This window comes from Ixodes scapularis, unplaced genomic scaffold, assembly GCF_016920785.2.
Source record: "Ixodes scapularis isolate PalLabHiFi unplaced genomic scaffold, ASM1692078v2 PGA_scaffold3__209_contigs__length_174095766, whole genome shotgun sequence".
In the NCBI taxonomy this organism is placed as follows: Eukaryota; Metazoa; Arthropoda; class Arachnida; order Ixodida; family Ixodidae; genus Ixodes; species Ixodes scapularis.
Window position 1 is genome coordinate 18,487,592 of NW_024609868.1, and position 23,202 is coordinate 18,510,793.

Below are 23,202 nucleotides of genomic sequence, written 5' to 3' on the forward strand. Positions count from 1 at the left end.
TTTGCGGTGTACATCGAATTTTATATTAATGTCGTCTTTATTTGACATTTTTATGAGCGATGGGGATCAGATTTGCTTTGGCGAAACACCAGTGATGATTAAAGCAAAAAAGATAAAAGAACTAAGAGTTCAGACTTAGCATAGGGAATGACGGAAAAATGGGGTACATCCGCTTGGGTGTCAGTACACTCTTAACAAAATCGCATCTTTAAGTAGGGGCCGAAAATGAAAGTATTTTTTTTTATCTAATATTAATAATATATCCAACTGAAGGTACTGGAACAATGCCCCTTTATAAAATTGTACGGCTTAAACCGAACGTGTGGCTTTAGGATACTCTCCAAAGCACACCAGTATCACGTCAGAAATGTTACAACCTGTGGAGCGCTCTACCAACAACCAGTTGGTAGAGCGCTCTAGCAACAACCAGTTGGTAGAGCGCTCCTCCTGTAATGGAGAGGTCCCGGGTTCGATACCCGGACCAGGCGGATTTTTTCGGTCGCGCACCAGTCGCCTAACTGTGTTTGGAGATTTGTGTTTGTCCTTTGTCCCTCTTGTTCTCGTTCTCCAGGGATTATTTTTGTCATTCTTGTCCAGCTCGCTTGCACCTTTGCATTTAATTGCAGTAAATCATAAAGGGTAATTGAGCGCGGGGTTTTTGAAACGTGGGGCTAAGACGCGGGGCTTTTGCGACGGGGATTTTGCACGCGGAGCAATCGTGCTACACCTGTAATAAGAATTAGGTCTTTTTTTTTTCTTTTTTTTTTTTTCCTAATTTGGACTAGAAACTTTTTTTTTTTTTTTCAGAAAGCCCTCCTCTGCGATTTCTCGAATGCTTTTAAACTGGAAATAGTCCATTGTAAATAAAATATATACAAATATATTTTATTGGCTTCTTGGTTCAATAATGCGTTTTTTTTTTTTTTCTTAATTCATTTAATTTAACTCAGTTTCATTCATTTTCGGCTGGAAAGACAGGAGACAGGGATGGGCAGTATTTCAAATACAAGTATTTAAAATACGTATTTTTAATACTTTGTGTATTTTGCATGTGTATTTAATTACGAATTGGGTAATGTATTTGAGGTGTGTATTTAAATACTAAAACGTGGGTATTTCAAATACAATCGTAATTAAATACAATTTTGTGGGCGAAAATACATTCCTCAAATTTATTGTCACTGTCCAGAGCAGGAAGAAAACTACGTTCTGTACCAAATGCAGTGTCTCTCAATCAAGCACAAGCATTTAGTGACTTCTGTTTAGTTCATCTTGTGATCGACGTTCACAGGCAGACTGGCTAAATAAGTGCCTGTGACAACTTGTGATGCTTTCCAGCCTGATTTCCATCCATATTTTTGCCTGGAACATTCTAAATGCGCGGGTCGTCCAGATTTTCGTAACTGGCGTGAGTTGCAACAATAAAAAAAAATTATCTAGCTAGTGCTGCGCGTCTTGGTCGTCTCGGTTCTTTGCTGGTCTATACCAAAATGTAATCAACAAAAAAAGCTGCTTGAAGCTCTGTACTTTTTACACCTATTACGTCCAAGCTGATTACATTTTTTTGTTGTTATATTCCTATTACGTTACTAGGGCCTCGCACACTAACTCCTGAGTGTGCGATGCAAAATTAAAATGAGATACCCAGAAACCCGTCGCAGGTGCCCTGAAGTCGCTGACACAAATTTTGAGGAATGTATTTGGAAAAGTATGTGGAGGAGACCAAATACATTTGGTTGTATTTATATCTTGTACTTAAATGCTTTTTTTTTGGAAATGTATTTAGATTTGTAATTAAAGCCATTTTTGACGAAGTATTTTGTATTTGTATTTCGATACATATTTGCATGTATTTTGCCCATCCCTGCAGAGAGAGTACAGCAGAGGTGCCGAAGGCCCATACCCAGTTGCAAACACACACACACACACACACACACACACACACACACACACACACACACACACACACACACACACACACACACACACACACACACACACACACACACACACACACACACACACACACACACACACACACACACACACACAAACAAACAAACAAAAAATATATATATATCACTATTTTTTTTTTCACATTGTATATTAATAAATGACTATCTCTGGAAGCTCCGCGAAGAATTTGCCATGATTAGGAGTTTTACTGGGGCATGTTTTTTTGGAATTCTTCTCACCCGGATGGAAATTGGGGCTACGAGCAGGGACCCCGACCGTCGTCGCACGACGTCGAGGTCAGCGTGTCGCGTATTCAATGGGAGAACGCGCGGTGCGTAGAATGTACGGCCCAAGATCTCGGGCTACGATCTGGGCGCGCGCTGCTCGTGCGGTTCGTGCCGTAAGCGGTGGCCTTGTCCCCGTCTGTCTATCGCCGTGTATACGGACGTTTTAGTTCTATCCGATGGGGCCGGCTGACATCCGATCGAACCTTGGTAACAACGCCTATAGGAGGTATTCACTGGACGCCATATTTGAGGGCGCTGTTCAGAGCGCATGCTCATAAAGAGCTCACATTAATAGCCTGCTAAGACCGGCAACCTTGATGGTACTAAATGCACGCTCCAAAAGGACTGCGGAAGCTCGCCGTCAGCACGCGCTCAGGAGCAGCGCACACGGATATGGCCGCCAGTGAATAGTCCCTATAGGGTTTATGCACTGGACGCCATATTTGAGGGCGCTGTTTAGAGCGCATGCTCGGTACAAGCTCGCATTAATAGGCTACTAAGACCGGCCAGTTGGAGGGTGTGGAGTGCACGTTGCAAAAGAGCCGCGGAGGCCCGCCACCAGCACGTGCTCAGCAGTTGCGCTCATAGTTATGGCCGCCAGTGAATACTCCCTGTAGTGCTACCTTTTCTACGTCAGGTACGGGCGGCCATGGCGTGTGGCACACATCAAAAAGGAGTGCCGCGTCACCGTTCGACTTAGACTCGTGTTCAATTGCTGGGGATACGAGCTCCGGCCGAACGCGCAACACAACACTCGTGTTCCGCAGTAGGTGTTCCGCAGTAGCCTCCGCGGTAGGTGACGAAACCAACGCGCCCGTTTACAAGCGAGCCAGCTTTTGCCCAGTGAGCGAAGCATCTGCGTAGTGAAGCATCTGCGCATGTGTTGGGCCGACAACAGCGCCACCCCAGCGGCCTGTCGTCTGCGGTGGTGACTGGTTCTACGACGTTCTTGTCGCGTAATGCCGCACCCTCGTTGGCTGTCGATATATAATGATATGCTCTCTACTCGACCCTGCGTTTTTTTTTTTTTTTTTTTTAAGCTGTTAGTGACGGGTTGTTGATTGAAGAAGGGGAAACGTGTGGCGATGACAGTATATAATTCGTAGAAACACGGGCGAGCCTTCCGGTAAATATGGCGCGTTTCATTCACGACTCGCGATTGGTCAAGACGCTTTTTTTCAGACTTCTTTATTTACATCCCAGGCAATCGTGTCCTGCATTTATTTGCACTATGTGCTCTGTTACACGAGGGTGCGTGCTTGTCGCGATATAAAGGCTATTTTTAAACACCCTCTTTCAATGGCGAGGTGAAAGCGTGTACGTTTCGACCTCGAAGTGGAGCCTGCAAATGAGTCACTGAGAACCCGTGTTCCAAAGTTTACTAGATCTCACTATATATGGTAAAATTTCTGCACCTTAGCGTTCGCAAACCTACCCGCGTCCAGCGTTGTCGTGTCTGTCTTGTCACGTGGCACGATCCGCCGGAGTAACTCGGGTCCATTCGTGAGTAAGATCTGGAACACTGCCCGAGTGACACTGAACGTAACGTGAGTAAGGAGAAATTTGTGGGTGAAAACGTGATTTCCGGTCTCGTCATTAGGCGTGTATCGTAGCGGTTGGTTATCCGAGAACTCTACGGGGAAGTGGACGTCCGTCAAAGAGGGCGCTCGGATTCAAGCGTCCGACATGCGAAACTATCCAGTGCTTGTTGCCGTCTGCTTAAAAATCTTATGCTGCAGTCTCCCTGCTTCTACATCGTACAAACGACAGCGTGGTCGCTGCAGGCATGACGACAGGATCGTCGGCGGACACGCATCAAGCGTGTTCGAAGCATGTTTGCTTCATGTACACACTTATGCTTCAAACATGTCTGCAGACAGTTTTGTAGGACCAATGTTACTAGACTTTCATACAAGTAAGTAACACACCTCAGACAGTTTCTACAGACAGCGTCTTTTGTAGGATGCATTAGCAGTGTCGCGTTTTGGGCCAAGTATGCAAAGCGCAAACTCGTCTGCATTTTTTTTTTTTTTTTTCAGGTGGCTTGCTTTGAGGTTTACCCACTGTTCTACAATCAAAGCGAATCAGAACTCGGCGTCGTTCTGACGTCATTGTAACCCCTGTGTAAGAAGCAGACGACTTGCTCTCCGCGTACGAAACTGCCGGTTCAGACTGAAAGCGCGCGTAGTTGGAAAACGTGAATTCTATTCGAAACGTACTTCGAGGAGGAGAATGTTGCAATCGAGCTACGCGTGCGGAGCAAAGTAGCGGTGCTGTCGTCGATTCGTATGTAGGGTCATGTTAGATCATTGTTGTGACAGATCGTTTTCGAACGTATAAAGCGTTTGTAAAGCGGTTCTGAAAACGTGGCTTTGCGCAATCATTACGCAGCCCACACAATTGAACGTTTTAGACGAGCAAGGCGTTCGCAATGAGCTTGCAAACAAAAAGCCGTTGTACCATCTTTTTTTTTTTTATCTCTGTGTATTTTTTCGTTTGATATATAACTCATTGATTCATGTTAATATATTTTTTTTTTACCTCTTCTGCCCGTTAAGCTGACGAATACCGTATATGGGGCAGCAGCCCTGTCAAGCTGCATTAGTGATGCCTTTCCCCCTGTCCCATTTGCCCCCATTTCGTGCCCCCATTTCGTGAAGATAAAATATAATATGAATTGAAATTACAAGGCACATGTTCGTAAAACGAGCGTAGAAAAAAACTGAATAAACAGTGGTAAAACTTGTGCGCCGTCCTGCGCTCTTTTCCGAGATGTTGTGGAGCGGACGACTGTTTGCAAGCAGATCTGGAAGCTGGCGTCGCTGTCGTTTTGTACGTAACCTAGCATCCGTATTAAGAGCCCCGGCGATCAATTACTCCAGTTCGCCGTGCGTCCTCAGAAGCCACAGCTTCGCTGCATGTTTGTAAACAGAGTACCGGACGTTTCTGCCGGGCTGAACTCAAAGAAACTATGAAGCTGCGCATTTGAATACTCGGCGAGAAGTCAGGGTTCTGACTCGTGCACGCCTCGCACTTATAAAAAGCTTCGCTATTCGAGTGTTGACGGTTGCCCATGAAGTCACCTCACCGCCCTTCTTTCTGATTAGCGAGGCAAACAGTCCGCTCTTCCGACAAGGCTTGAAACTAGTGTGTCCGAGGTGGAATGGTTAGCCGTTGGCAACAAGCGTGTTAGCGTTTTTCGCATGCCCTTCCCCAACATTGTATTTTTGTTGGACAGTAAAGGATATAATATACTATTATAGTATTCCGAATCGATCACGTGATCGCCGCACTAACGTACCCTCCTGCTTTTTTTTTTTTTTTTTTTTTTTTGCCCGCCGCTTGACCAAATACTTTGCATTTGGCTCGACGCTGCTGTATTTCCTTTTCTGTCTCTCTAACTCGCTTTCCCTGGCGCGTCGGCCCGTTCGGCCTCTCGTCGAAGCATCCTTTCCCATAGGAAGTGCATCTATCTGCTACCCGATTAGGAAGCGGTGATTGCTTCAAATCGACCCCCCCCCCCCCCCCCCTCCCTCCCCCCGGCTCAAAAAAAGAACTCGAAAGATAGCAACGAGACATCTTTGTATGTGTATGTAGTGCGTACATCGTTGGAGAACTCTGTGCTGATAATTTTGAAAGGTACAAGAACCGGTTTGTCGACTGTCGCGGAAGGCGATTTGGAATGAAGTACGATTCGCTGTGGTTTTTTGCGCTAAGCGCTTGCTACAGCGCATTTAAAATGTTTCGCCCGTAAATGGGCTTCCTTTCATTCTTTCTCTCTCTTTCTCTGATTACACTCCAATTAGACCGGTTGTCACACGCTTGTGGCTTTTCACTGATCGTTATCGCGATTCACGCCTTTATGGGGAGAACAGAAACGGACGGACAGACATGCCTTTTAATTAAAGACTTGAGCGTGTTGGTGATCTACATTGACTTAAAGTCAATGTAGACATGCCTTCCATCGCTATTATACATTATCTTTGCTCGGGCGTTTGCACGGGCGAATCTGTGTAGAACCGACAACTGTGTACTCATAGTCTCATAGTCTGCATAGTGTAAGTTATTAGCACGCAGAGTTCTATACTCCCGCTTAATCTTGGAACTATCCTATCGCGATCGTTTCAACCTGTTTTTTTTTTAATTTATGGGCATTATAGGAAGAGGCGGTGGTGTATATAATCGAAACCAATTCACACAAACACACACAAAGAAATAAGGTAGACTTCAAGCATGAAATTGAACATGTTCTGGGAACAATAAAACAAAAGTACTGTTTTACAATGCCTAAAACAAAAGAAAAAAAAAGCGACACATTCAATATTGTTATTCAACAAGATGCAACCACTCTTCTGTAATTGTAAAGAAAAACAAGGAGCTAAATCATGACATGCAATTCAGGTAAGTAGTTCCATTGATGAGTAATAAGGCGGCAAAATGAGTACTGTTATTTTTCGCGGTCTCAATATTTCGCGTTTTAGGTCAAGGCTGAAGTTTTGGAATATTTCGCGGGTTCTAATTTTCGCGGCGCGGTGGGATCTCAATATGGATTCCAATGTGTTTACATTTTACCGGAATTGTTCGCGGGACCTATTTTTCGCGAATTGTAGACGATTCGTGAAATTCGCGAAAATTAGGTCCCCGCGAAAATGAAGTCGTTTACAGTATTTGAAAATGTTGATCCTGCAAAAATATTCTTAAACATCTTTCTTTTTTTTTATTTTTTATTTGAGATGAGGAGACAGAGGGAACCTTTCACTGTGCCCGTTTTGTTATTGTAAATATAATGAAAGAGCTTCAGTGGCAAACTGAACCCACGGCATTTCAGAGATTTCCGTTGAAGTGACACGAACTTATGGAAAAATCGCAATTGCCAGTGACAAACATCGCTGCCTTGTTTTAAACTGTTTTTTTTTTTTTCTGCCGAAAGAAAACAAATTTTCGTAACACTTACGCGACTTATTGGCTGGAGTTCGCATCGTATAAGTCGTGCATCCTTTCTTTGTTCACTCAAAATTCAATACGAGGGGGGACTTCAATAACTTTTGCCTCCTAGGCGGCAACGTTCTTATTCAGTGATGGAATTGAAAGAGATCTTACATTGAAATGAATGTTTGGCATCTCTTTTTTCCGAGGAATACATAACTTTTCAATATAGTCCCCACCGGCGGCGATGCACTTCCGCTACCGGTGCGCTACTCTCAAACAAAAATAAAGAATATATTCTCGAAATCGTAGAGGCGCACAATGCCGGTAAGGTTGCTGTATTTTATTTAAATGAGCTACACATTTCACACGATTGCCGCTCAAATAGAGGGCATACAACCAAAATATTTTATTTGTTGATAGTTCTTTTTTTTTTCTCAGAGTCGACTACCATAACCATATAAAAAAAAAATAAAAAATAACAATTTACAAAAATGGGTTTTTTGAGAAAATCGATTTTGAACTTTCAACATTTGTTATTTCTCACAAAGTTCACATGAAGGTGGCAAAACGTCTAGTCAACAGGTCATAATTGTATTATTATATCTACAATGGGCTTGCTTTGGGCTTTTAATAGAGCTAAAGAAAGAAAAAAAGTTGATCAAAAATCGACCTGGACGACGAGTTTAACATTTTCTTAAAAAAAAAAAATCAAAATTCCTAAAAATATTTGATTACATCAATGTATCTTTATAGTACCTATTAAATGAGGGGAAAAGTTAAGATGATGGAGGAAAAGCAGTAACGGTAGCAGGGGGTGTCTAGCGGGTGACCTGCGACCAAAAATACTAGTTTCTGCCACTGCGGCTTCTACGCTTCGTCACTTCAGAACAAAAAATCTGGGGAACATGCAATTTGCGCCCTGCTTCATTTGAGAAGTGCCCCCAAAGCATATATATATATATATTTTTTTTTGTCAAAATTAGAAATTTGATTATTTTAGCCTGCCCGATTTCAGATGAAACCACCCAGCTGTTGTCCAAGATAATGGAACATCTGAAAGGTATACGGTTTGCATCCAACGACGAAGATACCGATGCAGTGCTCCGCTCAGTTCCGGAAGTTTCGGGATAATGAGTAATTTCGCAATAAAAAGCACTAATAAAAAGCTTACGTCATTTGCTTCGCGAAAAAAGAAAAAGGTGGGATATATATTGTGAAATCTTACTTTAAACATGAGCAGAAATCGAAATTGAAACTCCGGCTCCATCTGGCAACATTAGACTCCGGTCGCCAAAAACATGGCTACCACGTGGTACGAGATGTTTCGTGATCCACTGTACGCAACGACGGGCGGGATTGGGGCGGGCCGGCGAGCCACCGTTGGGGTGGGCGTGTACCAGGCGGAAGGGTCGTCTGCACCGCACCCTTTACCATGTTTTGGTGTCTACGACATTCGGCGACGTCTTCACGATTGCGGCATTAGTCTGCGCACGTAGTTTGAAGGAAAGGGACAAGAATCACAAACGGTGAGACGACGACGGTGGTTGTGACGTGGGAGATGACGGTAATGGCGGGACGGCAGGACGGCTCTCAAGAAGCGCTCTGCGCAGGCACGTTACGCAAATCATGTGGACACCGCTGCGTAAAAGTAAAAACAAACAAAAAGGAGCCGTGATGACGGCGCTTAGCTCAATGTTGGCTACGCCCACACCGTAGCCTTGACTGCGCTGTTGGTTGCGCCCCCGCCTTAATTCGCCCGCTAGAGTAAGCCGATTTCGGCAACTTGGCGCGTTGCGAAGCTTGCCGGGCCGTTTAGGCAACATTTAGACAGAACTAGGTCGTGATATTTGACATGTGGTCTTCATATGTAGTCGGTGACAGGTCAAGAACGAAGTGGGAGCCTCTCCCACCTCTTTCCACTTTTAGCAGAGCGAACGCTGGAGCCCTCCAGCGCTCGAAAAAAGGAAAGAGGTGGGAGGAGCTTCCACTTACTTCTTCACCTGTCCTGTTTTGTTTTTTTCCAGAAACCAAAAAACGGAGCTGCTTTTTAACAGCCGCCTTTAGTAATCTACGACGGCATGGGGAAAGTAGTGCGCCGGTAGCGGAGGTGCGTCGCCCTCGGTGGGGTCTATATTGAAAAATCATGTTCTCCCGGGAAAGAGGAGATTCCAAACTTTCAGTCGAATGTAACATCTTGTAATTCCATTACTGAATAAAAAATTTACAGCCGAGGAGAGGCAAAACTTATTGCTAACCCATCGTATTATTCGGTTCGTGCGTCCTGCTGTTGTATACACTAAACCTCCGAAATTTCCACGGAGAAACCCAATTGAGTTGCAGGGTTGGGTAGTCAGGACTAGCCTTTCGGGATTTAGACAGTGTCCCACAATTGCTTAAGAAAAAATACCAAACCAAGGTTTGTTCAGTGTCGCGTGTCGCTTATATTGTCCTTGCGTCCGCCGCACCCGAGAGCACTAATGATGATCGCCCGCCGCGGGTTTCAAGAATACCTGGTGCCACTTACCCGCCAGACAATGAAATTACTTCTATTTTCCTCTCGATTTCTTTTTGCTCCTTCTTTTCTTTAGACGGGGAGAAAATGGCTCTGACTCACTGCGCAATCGTTTCCCTATAATCTGCCTTACCCTTCGGAACTTATAACAGCTAGCTGTTGTTTCGCACTGGGGTATACACTTTCGCCAGAAGTGTGCAACTTAATTATCTGAACAATGTAGAAGGAGAGCACTTTGGTCGCAATGAGACGTTACTGAAAGAATAAGCATGTGTCGTTTCGTCCGTCCTTGTTTATACTTTCAGTGAGTCTCAAAAGGCTGCAGCAACAAAATATTTTTATCGCGTGTTTTTTTTTTTGTTTTTTTTTTCCTTTTAAGTTGGACGTTTTGTCGTGTGTTCATTTCTACCGCTAAAATTTACGAAATCCCCCAGAAATCTGGTAAATCTGTTCATTGTCCCTATCCCTAATCTGCAGTGACGGCGGTGGTTAGGGTTGTCTCACTTGTAGGAGATTCCGCTAATTTCGGTCCAATCCGCACTACCACCACCATCAGCCTAGTCTGGCAACACTGATACCGAAAAAAATGCACGCTTCGAAGTGTGTATGAAGCAGACACGTGCACTCTCGTGGCTTTCAATCTGGTCCAAGCCAAAGGTACCCGTAAACCGAACCGTGGTTCTTCTCTAAGCCAGAGCAGGCGTGAGGTTCAATGCTACGCATGAATGTGTCGCACATAGCAGGCGTGTTCGAAGTGTGAGACTCGCTCTTGAAGCTTTTTCTGGTTTCGCTTGCACACGCTCAGTATGGCGGACAAGTGTCATGTCAAGGTACCATTAACTGTTTTTAAGATCATCGATGGGCAGGCTTGCCTGAAGTATTGCATTCTCGAACGTCATGCCTTGTGGACGTCGTTGCTGCACAGCGCTGCAGACACCTCTCCATCGACTGTGCGCGCGCAGTTGACGACGTGTCGTCGATCCAAATCGCAAAGAACGTTCCGCTGAAACGTTTTCGTGGAAAATCGCCACCTATCCCGACTGTTTTACGAAAATACACAATTTGTCAATCTTGGTAAACATCGGGAAGCGAAGATCTTCGACAATTTTTTGTTGACTTTGCCACTACCGCAGGTGGTTCCAGTAAGTTCGTTGACATATATAGGTATTCATATTATTAGTTTAATCGTTAGCTGGCGAGAGTCTCTCCTTTTCCTGCGGCTTGTCAGCGGGAAACACATGTTGTTGGTGCAGCGGGTGTTCGCCCTGTAAACATCCAGCGTGCGTCGCCGTTAGGGACAGGTGTTTGCAACAGCGCCCGCGGCGTGCGCGGAAGGGTACCAGTGGTACCATAGATATGTAGTGATGTCTCGTTAATACAGATCCCGTTAATATGGACAGCCTGCTATAGAGGCACTATGTTTGGAGACGGATCAATAGATGCATTTTTGTTTCATTATTACGCGCGACTCACATTATGGACAATCTTCCGGGGGGAGGGGGAGGGGGGAGCATGGTGGTGTTCATATTAATCAGACGTGAGTTCGGTCGCAGAGTCTGTTCACGTGATCACGTGAACATACTCTGCGACCGGTGATTGGTTCAGCGTCGACTCGGGCGTCCGTGCCCAGGTGTCAGGCAATGAAACAGCATGTCCTGTTGTAACTTGGATCATGATACTATGTTCGTCATTTTATAGAACCTCAACGAAGTAGTAAACTGGGCCAGTTGGTAATAATTAACCATGGTTGACTAAAAACACCCTTAAAAAAATGTGGACGAAGGAAGGAACAAACACGACAGTACGGAGCTGAACTCGCAACTGTATTTATTACTTTAAACGAAAAAAGAAGAAAATATATGTATAAAGTAGTAAAGTAGTAAAATATATAAAGTGGTAAATTTTCTTTTTCCTCTGTTTTCGTTTCAAGTACTAAATTTAGTTGCGAGTTGAGCGCCGACCTGTCGTGCTTGTGCCATCCTTCGTCCCCGTTTTTTGAAGCATATTTTTATTAACCACGTTTAATTATAGAACTTCCTTCGTCAATGAAAACTAATATTAACCTAACACCGTCTCGCATACGACAACAACTGTTTCATATATATATATATATATAACGTCATTAGGAGTGACAAATAATGGTCCTTCTAGCTTCTGCATTTGAGAAAATTCCGTCGGAGTTTCGGTGGTTGCCTACGTCCGGCGGTAAATCTGGAGGAAAAGAATGTAATCGTTCTTATCATCGTTTTGTTTGCTTTTGACGTTGCCATCTTTTTTTTTCCTTTTTCTTGGTTACGAAGTGACTCACGACGAGTGAAGGTTTATGCTACATTTAGAGCCACTGCTCTCTTAATGGATACCGGTCGGTTCCCCCCCCCCCCCCCTTTTTTTTTTCTTCTTTTTCTTCTAAGAATTCTCCGTTCTAGCGTGCAACGTCCATAGCGTGAGTGGAACGTCGCCATCAACGGGTAATTGGACTTAATAAACTCTCGCAAGAAAATAAATAGTAATAATAAAAGTTACAGGAACATAACCGGTGAGCGACTCGTTGCTGTCACGATATGCGGCTAATTTTCGAGAAGGACCTACGGGTTTGTCATTCGGCGAAATACTCGCCGCCATGCCGTTTCTCCTTACGATGGATCGCAGCGAGTGCTATACGAGTCATCCGAGCCAATTCCAGCGCAGCGAACGTATGTCACTGTGTCTCCTCCGGGGGGTCACGTGACACTCAGGCGGCATTGGATTGGTTCCGACGACACCTATAGTTTCCGCTGCGGTCCGCCGTAGTTGGTTAAACTGATAAGAGAGAAAAAAAAGTTGAATAAATATCGCGAGACAATATGATCCCTTTGTGGCTACATAGAGAATAACTATGGGACGTTGATTACGCACTCGGGTGGCTCGTAAACAATGGCGACGGGTCGCGTTTCCTTCCCAACTTTGCCGGTATGCAATCACCATTATTCCAAAGATTGACTGGTATTCCGGACTTGTTATCCATGTTGCAGACTTTTTTGTTTTGTTTTAGCTTGCGTTTGTTTTTGTGGTTTCGTTACAATGCCGAATTGTATCTGCAGTGGGTGCAGAAAGGCAGCAAGAATGTATTATACACTTGTTAGAAAAATGTTAGTTTCAAACCAGAACTTCTCTTTTTTTCTTTTTGACGTGAACGGCGGCAATTAGTATGATTGATGCGGTATTTACATGGGGGAGAAATCTGCGGTGGAATGTGCGTGACATCGACGGCGGGCACAATTTCGCTCCTCAGCTGAGGGTTGTGCTGACTCCTTAGCATACCACAGTGTAACCGAGGATGAGGTGATGTGCTCGATACGGAAGCTCAAATCAAAACTTACAACTGGCTGTGATGGCATTCCTAATTTTTTTATCAAAGGATGTGCTGAAATATTTATACCTATCCTAACACATATATTTAGTCTGTCCTTACAGTATGGGGTTTATCCTTCTCGGTGGAAAGTTTCAGTCGTAATACCAGTCTCCAAGTCAGGAAATCCTTGTGATGTCAATAATTTCCGCCCTGTGTCTCTTCTTTCTGGCTTCTCAAAGGTTTTTGAGATGGTGGTGTATGAACGCTTGTACTCATATTTTAAACGAAAAATTTCACCTTTGCAACACGGATTCCTCAGGGGCAGATCAGTGGAGACGAACTTAGCTACTTTCCTCGGTCATAGTGGTCCTGCAGCATGCAACCGTGGTCAGGTGGACACAGTCTACTTTGACATGACCAAGGCCTTTGATAAGGTTGACCACCTGATACTTTTGTTGAAATTAAAAGAATAAGGACTATGCACTTTGTATTGTGCATGGTTTGAAAGTTACCTTTCAAATCGCCAAAATTGTGTTAGATTTTTAAATTGTGTGTCGGAGACATTTGCATCTTTATATGGCGTACCCCAAGGTTCTAACCTTGGACCACTCCTGTTTTTGATATTTGTTAACGATCTACCATATTCCGTCAGAAACTCGAAAGTGATAATGTTCGCCGATGACTTTAAGCTTTTTCGTGTTGTTGACAATGTAAATGACTGTATTCAGATACAAAATGACATCCGCTCCGTTGAACATTGGTGCTTAAAAAATAGGCTTTAACTGAATCCAAAAAAGACTGTAGTAATGTTCCTTACCAGGAAGAAGGGGAGCATAGTCTTCGACTGCACTATATTTGAAGAACAAGTGCTGCGGGATGTCTATGTACGGTGTCTTGGTGTCTTTGTGGACTCGAGATTGAATTTTCGCCTCCACGTCTCTCGCGTTGTTGGTCAAGGGCTTCGCCAACTGAGTGTAATTTCGCGGCTGACAAAAAAATTTCGTCGCTCTGAGTGTCTTTTATGTCTGTATTGTGCATTGGTTAGATCACGCCTCGAGTTCGCGTCTGGGGTTTGGAACTCTGTAACGATGTTACATAGTAATCTTATTGAAAACGTTCAGCGTAAGTTTATAAGAATTTTATACGGCCGCTATATCGGCCGCCGCCGTTTCTACAATTACCATTGCCTGCTCACTGACCTCGGTCTAGTGCCTCTGCACGATAAACGAATTGCAAGAGACATGCATTTCCTGCGTCAAATTGTGCATGGTCCTCTTGATTGTGCCCAGCTGCTGATGTCGCTGAGGTTCCGGGTACCGTTATGGAGGACATCAAAATGCAGAGACACGTTTTATCCTGATGTGCGGGCCACTTGCCCAATGACACGTCTGCAACAGACTCACGATGCCTTTTTTGGTGAAACAGACATTTTCGCCGGATTGTGTTTTTATCTCATACTTTTATGTATCTGTGTACAGGACAGTGCACTGCTGCTCAGGCCACTTGGCTGTTTGCAGGCACGCAAATAAACCCTATCTACCATCTATATCTAGCTTCGTCGTCCTCTCTCACGAGGAGCCCAAGGAAGGGATGTTAGCGTTTGATGCGCAATTTAGCGACTTCCACTCTTGACACCACCGCAGACGAATTTAGCGAGCTCTTTATTTGACAGCAAATAGTTTAGCGACAAAGTATTACTGAAAACCAACTGATCCACTGCCAAACCAGGGTTGTTTGTGCCGCCCGAGTATCATGTCCACCCCCCGCCGCGTAGGACGCCGTAGCGCCGCATCGCAAAAAGCCTGAATGTTTTCGGTCGCGTGATGCGAGCCGGCGGCGAGAAATCCCCGTGATTTCAATTCCCGGTGTGAATACCGCTCGAAAGGGATAGTAGGTGAACATTCCATGATCGCTTCTCGCAAACATGACGAACACAACTCGTTGGCGATCTGACACCCGGTGCCCTTAGCTCTCGTTGACAAATACGTACGTTTTGTGGACGTTTGGCAGAACGAGTGCTTCGTGAAAGGGTTTTTGTAGCTCAAGTTGTATTGTGCAATGTCCGCGAAAACATTCTGTTCTTCGTTTTTTTTCTGCGGAGCTCGTTTTTAAACTGTGCTGAAGCGATACCGCTTCCATGCAAGCGATCGTTTTAAGTTTAATTGGACACGTGGGTACAGAATTGTCGGCAGACGCATCTAAAGCTCGTTCGAAGCACACTTGTTTCATGTATAACATGTCTGCAGGCAGTTTTTGCATGACAAATGTGTCCGTCGTATACAGGCAAGAAACAGACATGTGCGGACCGTCTTCGGTATTGAGCAGTTTGACCGCGCGACTCGTGTTGACGTAAAAAAAAAAAAAATTCCTTTGTGCCGCCTTTATGCTTATTAGCAGAACAAAGCACTAGATTTACGCAGACCACGTTGCAGCTCGAGTGAGGCGAGAGCATATTTGTTTTAATAGACCCCTTTCGAAAGTCACGTGCCGATTGAAAACCATTCGGATCCACTGCACAACGGAACAACCGACACCACGGAACATGCAAGTCGCGCGAGGGGGTATGCGGTGTGCAAGTCGTCTGCTTCTTGCGCGGGGGTTATGGTGACGTCAGAAAGACGCTGAGCTCTGATTGGCTCTGATTGGAACTAGGGATAGTGGGTAGACCTCAAGGCAGCTTGCTTCGAGGTCTACCCACTATCGTTCCTTCAGAGCCAATCAGAGCTCTGTGTCTTTCTGACGTCACCATAACCCCTGCGCAAGAAGCAGACGACTTGCACTCCGCATATCCTCGACTTCTGCTCCCGATGCACGCGATGGCTTGTGAGCCGGGACACACCCAAGAAGCTCCCGCTTGTCTCAGCCATTGGGATTCCGCAGCTTCCAAAAGAGGGCACACCGAAAGGCGTCTATTGTAAAAATAATTTTATTCTTACAAGAAAGTGTTTGCGGCCATTGAATTCCGCGTAGCTTAATTGCTTAACTGACGTCCTCTCGCGTTCGATTTGTGTGCGTTTGTGAGCGTATAGACTCAACCGTACCTAACTTGAACATATGTTAAACCCGCTTTTAGCATAGGTCTGTAATAAAGTAGAAAGTTGGGCTAGTTGATTTTGGTTATACATAATGACAAATACGCAGCGCAAAAGGACAAAAAGGGAAGAGACACACCGGATAAAAAAGAAAGAGACACACCGGATACCCGGTGTGTCTCTTCCCTTTTTGTCCTTTTGCGCTGTGTATTTGTCACTATGTATCAGCATAGTTCGTTCATTCTCTCTATATTCGGACATGTTTCCGCGCTAATATCGGGTTATTTGTCTCTTTTTTTTTTTTCTTTTTTGTGCGTGTTTTATTATAGTCCCTGAGAGCTTCGAAGCACCGCGTCTGGCTTCTTATGTTCATGCGTTTTTTTGGGGGATTTGTTGTTTGACATTTGTATCGGCTGAAACAGCAGCCTCATTGTCTACGGAGCGTTACTAAAATATTCGGAAATCGTTCATTTTGTGTACATGTTAGTCTTAATCAAACCTAACTAGAGCCAAGCGTAAGCCTACACATAGCAATCTGATTGGGCAGGTTGTTTTTTTTTTTTTTGTTTTTTTTTCCTAGTGTCGATTTGTTCGTTTTCTTTGTGACCCATTAGATCTCTATATCTTCCATTCACATGAATATGCCCCTGTGCTAATGCGCTTTAGGTTTCGTTTTTCCTTCGTTAAAATGAATCCCCGCGCTCCAGTTAAGCCCGGTTGTGAACTTTACACGATGGTAGTGGCTTACATGCAGAGATATATCGTCGGCCTCTTTTCTTCGGGCGGTTGTCGGGCCACGGGAAGCTTATCGCGCCCTCCCCTCCTTGCGCCTTGCGGAGCGCACCGCGCGCCAGAAATGTCTGCGCGCTGACACAACGTCGTCCGCGGACTCGGGTACGCGGACTCGTCGTAGGCTCCGCATTTCTCTGGCAGCCGGCAATTAACGAGGGAGGCGTCCGTCCCAGCGCGGGCACATGTCTGTATACGAGCGCTTTCGAGGTCAAAGAATCGCGAGGGACAAACGTGTCTTGCTCCGCGTGGTATCCACTTCCCTCTCCTCACACGCGAACACTGACTGCTGACACTGTCTGGGGTCTGTTTCTTTCCTGTTTGACGGTCATGCCACACTGGGCACACAAACACTGGCTGCGGACATTCTCGAAGCGTGCGTATGTGCATGCATGGAGCAAACGTAGACGTGTCCGCGGATATTTTTGTCATCATGTCTGCCGAGAAACTCCGCGTCTTTTTTATGATGTCCATACGAGTGTGACTGAGGCTTGAAGCCGGGGTCACATTGCTTATGCCCGAGTCCCACCAGCGCGACAAAGACAACCGACAGGAACAAGCCTGGAACACATGCAGCATGCTCGTGATGGTACCTCTGGCAGGCGTGTAGTCGTTCGGTGCTCGTGAAGTAAGCACGAGTGATGGCAAGCCTGCTAAAGATACCCTCGCGTGCATGATGATCGTGTTCGAGCACAGCCTTCTTTATTCTACAAAGCTTCTCAAATCGCGAAGGAATCTGGTTTGAGGCTTGTCGCTGTCGGCTAGTGGGTCTCGGGCATTACACATCATATAAAAGACAGTCTACATACAGATTCGAACGCGAGTCCCCGCGAGATCCGTGCTTCGAATGCCGGCTGGCAACGCGTTTGAGGAGAAAACCTGGCACGCGGCATTCAAACCACGGATATTGTGGTGACTCGTGTTTGCAGACTGTCTCTTGTGTGACACTAGCTGTGACTCCAGCTTTAAGATTAACATAAATACAGTATACACCAGAGGTGGTCAATCTGCGGTTCGCGAGCCGCATGCGGCTCTTTGCGTGTACGTCCCACTCCTCTTCCCCGCCTCCCTCCCGGTCACACGAGCACTTCCCCATAAGAAAACGAACGCGCTTTAAATGGAAAGACAGGTTGCGGTTTGGTAGTCTTCTGCTACTGCTACTTTTCGTACAGTTGGACTGATTTGGACTCGGGTAGATCTAAAGTAGTTCAAGTTTCATTAATTGCATTGGACAAAAGGTTTGGATCCCCCCTTTTCTGCATTTTCTCTTCCAGGCGGCTCTTGGAAGTTTAGTGATTTTGTTTGTGGCTCGTAGGCCGGGTCAGCCTGGCCGGCCCTAGTATACACCGACACCTCTAGGTTAAAATATGTATACATACACCGCTACATCGCCTATAACCTGAGTGCTTCATGTTCTCGGTAAATGCCGATAAACAACGATAATTAACCGCCGAGCCGATTTTGTCAAAATCGGGGAAAACCGTAAAGCCGCGAATCTAAGACAAAGCAGAGGACATGCTGAGTCACCACGGACTGCACTGGCGGCACTTTTTCCTGCCGTTACTGTAGTGACTCTTTCCATCCGTACTCTCAAGATGCAGACAAAGATGAACAGTCATTTGCTCCCGTTTGACGCAACCATATGCATTCCCGGACTGTACCCCGTAGTTTGAACCGGAAAACAATCTTATTTTCTGACACCGTCAAAAAACTGCACCTCTTTCCAATGAATCGTAGGAAGAACGTTGGAGGTCATTTACTGGCGTTTCACCCGGGCGAAAAATTGCTGAGTCACTGGGCTGTGGACGCATGCGCGGCGTCTCACTTTGCGGGGAAGAGGTCTTCTGCGCACGCTCAGAGCGCCTTCCACAGCCCAGTAGAAACAAAGATGGCAGCACACAGAAGGCGATTATAGTGGAAAGGTCTACACGTAGTATATAATCATGCAACGACAAGGAGCACACAAATTCAACAACTCCGGCAAACCGAGAAATAAAGCAAGGATGTGATACTAAAGAGCCAGGATGTGATAATAAACGCGGGTGCGTCTTCCTCGTATATTGCCCGCTCTTTTATGTTTTCATTATTAATATTTAAGGCTCGTGCAACGCGTCCGCGCTTTTCAAGTCTCGCAAGACCAGGAGCGGCGGGAGCGAGGAGCGGTTGCTGCCCAATTAGACGCGCGGTGGCGCTACGCTAGCCACCCGGCCGCAACGTCACGACGCGAAGGTGGGCTATTGTCTTGCGGTCTTCTCGACAAAGCGCTTGCATGCTGCTGCTGCTGCTGCTGTTCTTCTGGCCACCGGGCGCACTCATTAAATTCAGCGCCGTGTCCTGCGCTCGGTTCAGCCGAGTTCACGCGTTTATCCAGGTCGCCCCGTGTCGCCGTTTAGCGCTGTATAGTTCGTTTCGCCGTCCAACAGAGCGGCCATGACAGTGCCAGATTTTAAAATGGCTGCACGCTGTACGTCCGGAGTGGTGGAGATGATGTTATGGGGGCTTATGAGGTTTCGTGCCTCTTGTATATTTCAAGCAGTGACGGGTTTCCACTAGATGAACCGTCACCACATACGTGTTTCTAGTGTGTTCTCATGGCGTCGTCCCCACCAAAACGACAGAGGAAAAAAAAAAAGAAAACCCTGCAAACATGTCACTTGATTATTGTTATAAAACCTTCATTTTGTGCCTAAATATCGTCAACTGGTCTAAAAAAATGCATTTGGGAATAGTTGTTACGGCGGAAGATTCCTTGGATCGCCAAAGTGCTGCTTGTGTTTCGTCGGCCGACAAGAATCCGTGCTTGTCGCGTTAGTGAGGACTAGGTCATCATACCACCGGTTGAGTTTGAGCATCTTGTTTATTGGATTCCGGAGATTCTGGCGCATACTTCCACTTGTGTCCATAAAACTATACCTACTAGATAAGGAACAAAAGGGCCGGCAACAATGGAGAAGCGAGAGAGTAATTTAGGCGCGTATTTTATATTTTTATCGTGGAACTTCTCAGTTTAACGCAGGTCAGCTTTCTATTCTTTTTCCTGGCGTCCTCCGGGCTATTGTTGAAAGCTCTTAAAATCTGTCATGATCTTCCGTTGCGTGACCGCTTCCCGCTGCGGATGAGACCTTGCCAAATATTCTCCCCGCCGCAGGCGAAGACAAGGCCTCAGCCGTCATGGACACCAGCTCTGAGGAGAATGCGTCGTAACCTGCAAAGAACCGTGGACACTTCCTTAGGTCACTCATGTCACCTGACCAACCAAACTTGGAAAATTGCAACAAGCGGAATACAACTTGGCCGCGAACAGTATGGTATATGGGAATGTCGGAATATTGAGGAGCGATTACACGGCGTTTCAGACAAATCCGAACCGTGTTTTTCTTGTCGCAAAAATATGTTATGCATCGCTCAACGCTCAGTGTCCTCCCAAATGTAGCTCTAGAGGTCCTAACACGATTTCAAAGTTTTACCACGTACCGTTTCTTAATTAAAAACATAGGAGCGATTTCTGATTATTTTCAAGTATAAAACGGAGCCCCCGACTACTTGAAGAAGGATGACGTCGGCTACGAGCAACGTTGGCTACGGAGGGACCGGCTCCATTTTCTCATTGAACATTTCCGAAAAAAAATCCGTACAATCATTTGAATTTGAAACTTTGTGTCTTATCCCAACCGCCAGCATATACATTGGTGTGGAGATTGAACATTCAACGATGCAGTCTTCTTTTTTTATGGTGAGAAAGCAGTGTCCAAATTGCGAGCGCAGGTCCAGCAGGACGCGGCCCCTTTATCGCAACGTGCCTGATGTCATCCTCTCGCTGGTGTAGCGTCATCGTCAGAAAGCGGAAACGCGAGGCGAAGTGTACCAGCCCAGCTGACGGTTTGTTAGGGTGCCTAGATTGCAGAGTGTTTCCAATGCTCGATTGGGGTCACGTGGTTTTCGGGGCCACGCATGTAATCTGCGAGCTGCGAGGAAGAGTCAAAGGTGTCGGTCGTCTGCCACCAGCGTCTCTGCCTCTACCACATCCTTTCCTGCTCGTCACGTGGCAACGAACTGCATGCGCACTTGAAACTAATCCGCGTTCGGCATTGAATTCCAAAGGCCCTCTATGAAATGAGATGCATCCCCTATTAGATCTAGGCTCCCTACTGTTTGTCCGGTGAAGTGGCGCCATCGGGCGAGCAGCAGCAGAACGCCGGTGGCCCGCGAAAACCTGTTTTCCTTGAGGCCGTCGTTTTCACTCTGGGCACGTCCCACCGCGTAATGGCGTCATAAACGGGCTGCCGTTTCTTTGTGCGGAAGATCCAGTGGTGCGCCCTTTTATCTTAAGGCGCGAGGGGAGGACATCGCCTTCCGTGATCTGGCGTCGCCAATGCGCTGAGATGACGAGTGGCTCTCATGCGAGAACATTGGTTGGAGCTGCTGTGGATGGGCGTGTTTGCGTGTGGGAGATGGGGCCCTGCAGCTTTCGTTCGAACGCTATGAGCGCGTCGTGCTATACGAAGCTCTAGGTAGATCTATGGGGATGTCCACGGACGCCAGCGTCAGTCGCTTAGCACAACCCTAGAGATTCTTAACTTGTTCGGTGCAGATGCGTCACAAATACCTTGTGGCGCATCTGCAGGAAGATGGGACCTTCCACTCATGATTTCTCTTGAACTGGTCTGTTTCCCAGACTTAAGTGGTAGTCATATTCATTCCTTAGATAAGGAGGCTAGGTAGGCTCCCTATTACCTGATGCGATCGTGTCTTTCTACTTCGCTTTCGCTAGCTTCTCCGCTTCCATAATGATGTTTTAATGTATAAAGGAAAACCCGCACTAAATAAATAGAGTAATAATTGTTTTTTTTTTTTTTAACGCGGTCGGGAAGCGCGTACAGCTTTTATTTGCGTGGTTTGAATCAGCTCGACAACCGAGGAACCAAACTTCTAGACGTAGCATTTAAAGGGGCCATGACATGAATCATGGGTTAGGGTAAATTATTTTACATTGGGATTTTACTAGTCGAATATCGCTTAGTGGGCTAAAAGAAAGATAGTAGAAAGTCAAAAGCCTGCTTTTCGCTACGAAACTTTGAAAATATTGCGCACTATTTCGTACCTCCTTTCCGTCGAAAGCTCGCCGCCTTTTCATTTTGATACATCCGCAGTACCCAAAGACCCAAAGCACGTCAGTCGACCCCAGCTCACGCACTGGGCACGAGCACTGCCAAACTAAGACGTATGCGCTCGTCAACAGTCAATCCGTCGACGAATATTTGAATTTGCCTTCGTGGCCAAGGAGTGCTGTGGCGGCGCTTATCATCACTTTTGAATGACAACTTTTATGGTGCGCTTAAAAATCACGGTGGAAGTTTGTGCACTACAAGCAAGTAAAGACAGTGCGATTTCTCATTTCGCTTGGTTGAAGGCTAAAGCCGGGATTACACTGCTCATACGTCACACGTACGACAGTCTGCAAACACTGGTCACCGCAATATCCGTGGTTCGAACGACGCGTGCCGAGTTTTCTCCTTGAACTCATTGCTATGCGACATTGGAAGCACGGATCTCGCGGTGACTCGCTTTCGGATCTGTGTTCATAATGTATTTGGTATGATGTATATAAGCAGTGTGAACCCAGCTTACGGCTTTCGCCAACACTCATGGTGTTTTCTGTCGTGGTGATGGTGGAAGGAGCGTCTTATTTTGGCAGACTACTTATTCAATGCTGACCTAAAAACTAGTTCTACGATTCATCCTTGTCACTTTCTGCCTTGGAACTTTGTGCAAAGACGCGCGTAAAGTGATAGTTTTTTTTTCTCAATTATATACAATAATTATGAAATGTTTGATTGTGAAACCATCACCATAAAACATCATCATCATAAACGTGGCAAAAAAAAAAGAACTTTCAGTTGTTGTTTTTCTTTGGTGAAGAAGGAAGACCAGCGAAGCAGTACTATAGCGGAAGTGAAGTAATGGCCAGCCGCAAGTCGGCATGCCAGAGTGGAAAGGCTCGAAAGGTTGCCGCCATTGCTCGTAGATGGCGGTAGCTATCCAGAGTTCTGTGTCATCAGGTCATTTGAGCACGGACATGATGTTGGTGTTTCGGGAAGAAAGCAAGCACTGTAACTTATCTGCGAGAAAGTTAATTAGCTGATCATTGTGATCACGCAAACATGTATTCCAAAAAAGTGGTGCTACATAAGGAATTGTGAAGAATCTCATAAATAAATTAGCAAACAATTGAAAAATCTGAGTTTCTAACTTGTTTCCACTGTCTGCATCTGACAAATAGGTTTGCACCTCTTCCACCAGTTGAACCCTCACCCCCCGCTTTTTTTTTTTTTGAAAGAGAGAGAGAGAGAGAGAAGGGACAAAGAG

General features: G+C 45.7%; 1 protein-coding gene across 6 annotated transcripts in view; it reads left to right on the forward strand.

The window, feature by feature from the left end:
• LOC8041312 (rap guanine nucleotide exchange factor) overlaps window positions 1-23,202 on the forward strand; it is a 397,988-nt gene that overhangs the window by 35,618 nt on the left and 339,168 nt on the right. The window lies entirely within an intron of this gene.